The sequence below is a fragment of the Chiloscyllium punctatum genome, chromosome 50 (assembly GCF_047496795.1).
Source record: "Chiloscyllium punctatum isolate Juve2018m chromosome 50, sChiPun1.3, whole genome shotgun sequence".
Lineage (NCBI taxonomy): Eukaryota > Metazoa > Chordata > Chondrichthyes > Orectolobiformes > Hemiscylliidae > Chiloscyllium > Chiloscyllium punctatum.
In genome coordinates this window covers 44777262-44782098 of record NC_092788.1, presented here as the reverse complement: position 1 = coordinate 44782098, position 4837 = coordinate 44777262, and positions in this window count along the sequence as shown.

Here is a 4837-nt window from a genome sequence, read left to right as displayed (position 1 = left end):
GACTCAAAATTCATTCCCTCAGTCACTCTCGCATATCCAATCCAGACTGTGTAAATGTTAATCATTAATTTGAATTTTAATAAAACAGTATTGAATTGAAAGGCGTTGGTTGCAGCTATTTGTTCAGTGACTGTGATTAATGTCGGTCTCCGTGGATCCTGAATGTGTCACTGGAGGGCTTGCCTCTTTTATTAATTAAGGATTCCGTTTAATGTGTTATCCCATGGAATGAGTGGGAGCATCGCCGACAGTACTAACAGGGATCAGCAGCTCCAGAGAGACAGGGAGGAGAGATCAGAATCTGAGAACGTTAGACTGGAATGATCCAACATGGACAGGAGTTTATCCAGTAGTCTTTACTGGCTTTCCCAACCTTGGATATCATTAGTATGGCGGATCTATGATGTGCTGATGGTTATTCAAGCTGGTTACTATCCCATCCTCGCTATAGTTGGTGTTCCTGGTAAGGTATTCTGTCTTTTAAAGCAGGTTACAAAGAATTGTTGTTCATGTTATTAAAATTAGGAAAGGTGGAAGTCATTGTTTTCAGCTCCAATGAAAAATTCCTTTCCTTAGAAATTATAATGAGCAAATCACTACTTTCAAATGACTCACCAGTATGCGAGGAGAAACTCGAAAACTCCATAATCCTTCTAGCCCTGAACAGATATATTTCTCCATATCCCCCCCCCCCCACTCGCTAAATCTGTCCAATACCACCATCATGATACCCCTACTCCTCCTCAGCCACAGTGCACCTTCTGAGTAAACCATCATTTGGGCCTCTGTTAAATCCGGAATCACCTGTTTCAAGCCCCTTCTAACCACATGTCAATCACAAAATAATTGCCTTTGAAATGTTTAACTTGTTCTCTGCACAGAAACTGTCTGACGGCAAGATAATGCATCGTGCTCAAGTCATTGACTCATGATCAAGAGCCACAGAATAATAATCTGTTAATATGAAGGAAATTTGTGGCTTTGAAGTGAAACCGTCTTCGTTAAGTATAAAAAGCCAATCAGCTTGCCTCATGTCCTTCAGTGAAGGCAATGGGTCATCCTTCCCTGATCAGGTCTCTGTGTGACTGCAAACCCACAGCAATGTGTTTTACTCTTTACTGTCCTGTGGAACAGCTGAACCAGCCTCTCATTTCAAGATAGGGATAACAGGCTGGCCTGACCTGTGAGGGAAGAACAAAAGGAAAGATAACTCCCTTCCTCTGCCTGTTTCCCATATTCCTACAGCTCATTTCCATTCAGGTGGGTGACCATTCCTTATTTCAAGTGCATTCTTTCTTAGTCTTTCCCTGAGTGTGATGTTCATCTCCCGCAGCAACTCTGCTGTTGGCTTTGTTGATGCTCACATATAGATGTTAGGAGCTTTTAAATTCCACGTCAGGCGCAGTGTAGTGAGAAGTAAAGGCTTTTTACGCCATAGGAAAGAAACGGAGATGTCTCAATGAGGAAAATAACTTATTGTGATCAAACCTAAGAGTGTTGTTGAGGCAGTCTTTGGGACATTGTGGACAGAATGTCTTTCCTTTTTAAGAAATAATCGCCCTGCCACAGAGAGAGTGCACACGCTTTTCACCAGACCAATCCCTGGGATGGTGGGAAAATGAGGTGTGAATGAAGAATATTCTTTAGCGCTGTGAGAGAATAAAAGATGATTTCGTTGAAACTTAAGAGGAATGGACAGCCTCTCATGATGTTCAGAACAGATATTGATACGGTGATAAAATCCATGGCTTGTTTTTCTCGAGTTACAAGACCCTCTGAGGACGTTCCCCTCACCCCACCCCCACTCCCTATATCGATAGAGAGAGAGATAGAGAGAGAGAGAGAGAGAGTCAGACTTTGAATATAGTGCATTTGGTTTGTTATCCTACACTGAACATCACGTGATTCAAACTCCAGCTTGAGATGTTGAATGAGCTCCTCCTTTAACTGTGTCTGACAGGACTGTTACATGAATGTTACCGACACTTTAACAGCACAAGCCTGAATGCTGTCCGGGTCTTACTGAACACGGACACAGTCTGCATCAGGAGCTGATGGGAGACAAAATGTTCTGAACAATGTGTCACCCTCAGTGACCATCCCGACCTCCGGTCTTATGATGGGGAAAGACATTGATGAAGCAGCTGAAGATGTTTGTGCTGAGGAAGCTACCTTGAGGATCTCCTGAAGAGACTTCCCAGAACTGAGAAGATTTTCGGCCCCCACCCACAGGCATCTTCCTTTGTGCTCTGAAAGACCCCAGCCAGTAGGGAGGGGACACCTGATTCCCATTAAGCTCAAATAAGATGGCACTTCCAGTCAAATTCTCCCCGATATTCTCAGTCAAATACTGCCTTGATATCAAGGCTATCCACTCTTTGCTGAGCCCCTGTGTTCCCCTCTTGTTCATATCAATAGGTGACGGTGTCTATATGGGGAGTATTTTCCTCTCACAGAGGGCAATGAATGACAGGAATTATCTTGTCTCGTGTGCTAGACGTGCTACATCACTGAAAGTATTTTAAAAAGGTGATAGATGGATTTTTGATCTGCCAGAGAGCTGAGAGGATGTGAAGGATTGGACATGAAAGATGAGTTAATACGAACAGCAGATCGGCCATGATCGTATACAATGTATTGATTATCCGAACGACCTGATCCTGTTCCTTATGTTCTCATATTCTGTAGTTACAAAGTAAATGGTTGTAATTTTCCTGCATGTTCTGTTCTTGAACATTCCAATCAGAGAGAGCAAAGTACTTTATGAGTCATCATTTAGTGAGGTCTGGGGGCTGAATTCGCAGTGAATCTGGGTCTAAACCATGACCAACAAATGAAGCACAAATTTCAGAGAGGAGACACTCTGTAAAGAGACCAGAGTTGTCTTTCGAACAGAGCCTGTGTTTTGAAGTAACATTTTCCAACCTACACCAAACGATGTGTGACAGCTTGGAGGGACTGAATGAGATCCTTTGTTACTGTGGACCATTTATTTGGAGCAAGATGCCTCCGTCAGCACCAGTGTAGGAGGTTTGAGGGGCTGAATTGAACATAGGAACATAGGACTGAGGAGCAGGAGTGGGTCATTAGACACGTTGTCACTGTTCCACAAGACACTAAGATCATAGCTGCTCTGATTGTGGTTTCAGCAGCACTTTTCTGCCTGTATACAATTTTCCTGCATGAACTTGTCTGTCAAATGTTTGAATACAGCACAACGTTGACCAAATGCAATCATCCAGGCACTACAAATGTTTGATAAAGGGAATTCCCACATAAACAGTCCAATAAGAATTTCTAATTCGCGTTCCGATAAATGTTAGAGGGTCACTGTGTCCTTTTCCAGTCCCACTCCTCCACTGATTACAAAAACTTTAAAAGTAGCCAGTTTAGTGTTATGACCAATTGTATAGGACTCAGACTGGGTCATTTTTGAGAAAAATGTGAAATTCAGGAAGTTGAACTCACAACAAATGGTAAAAGATAGAGTGTCCCAAATGTTCTACTGACTTTGAAATTATTCTGCTCACACAAGCTGCTGGTAATGGGATTTATTTGTGGAATAGTTGGATTTGGCTGAACTCCCTTTGCTTCCAGCAGTGGAGAGATTCCAGAGTCCTCACTAGGAATCCTTCACAAGTGGTGAAAATAACTCAGGGATTTTATTGTCTCACATTTTTCCATCTAGTGGACAAAGGAAGAGAGAGAGATCAATCAGCTGCTGCTTCTCAGGCAGGGAACATTTTTCTCCCTCTCTGTGTTGAACCATACAATAATGTCAACTGAACATCAAACTGGGCCATGTGTGCTCTCCTGGAGCATTCTCTGGAAGGGATGATAATGGACGATATGAAGGTGCATCATCGCTGTTGTTGTACACAGTGTCTTTCATTAGCAAAAAAGGTCCCTGCTTTATCATCTGATGACATGTTTATATGCGTCTGTGTAATTTGTAAATATAGGTCGATGTCTATATAATACGTGTGTTGATATCAAAACATCTTATTCTTAAAATTGTTCTCCAGCTTTAAACTCCTTAACAAGAGGAAACATGCATCCAGCTGAAACACCTTTCAGAAAGTCATGTATGGTTCAAGAAGATTTCTCATCTCAGATCAAAACTGATAATCCCCATAACAAAAGGCCTTCCTTCCAGGAATGTGTGAAGGGAAACATCCATGAAAATCTTCTGAAAGAATTATATCTTTTTTTTTACATTTAGGCGATCAAAACTGCACACAGTGTGTCCGATGTAGTCTCAACAATGCCCCGTTCAGATGCAGTAAAACATTCCTCATTAAACGTGATAATTTTTGCCAGAAACAGTATCATTCCACTTACCTTCCAAATCACTTGCTGCATCTGCAGACTGACTTCATATGATTCACCTCCCAGGAACATGGAAACCGCCAGTATCACAGAGTTCTGCAATCTCTCTCCAAATAAATTGTTCGCCATTGTTTTATCCTTCCTGCCACAGTAGACAACTCACCTTATGTTCTTTCTGCTGAAGGTTTGCTCACTAACCTTCCCTGTCTGTATCACATTGCAGACTCAGTACCTCCATTTGACGACATCTTGAACGATCATCTTGGTGATGCGCTAATTGAGCTTTGCGCCATTCAGTTCCCTTCCACTAGATCTTTGATACGGATTATTTGTCATTGATGATCCCACAGTGATCTCTAGAGACATACACTAGTTACAGCTTTGCAACCTGAAAATAAATATTTACCTCTACTCTCTATTTCCTGTTAGCGACAGCTTCCCTGTTCCTGTGTAGCACCTAAGGTGGGTTGAATCGTCTCCTCCTGGCCTGTGTAATGTACTGAACGAG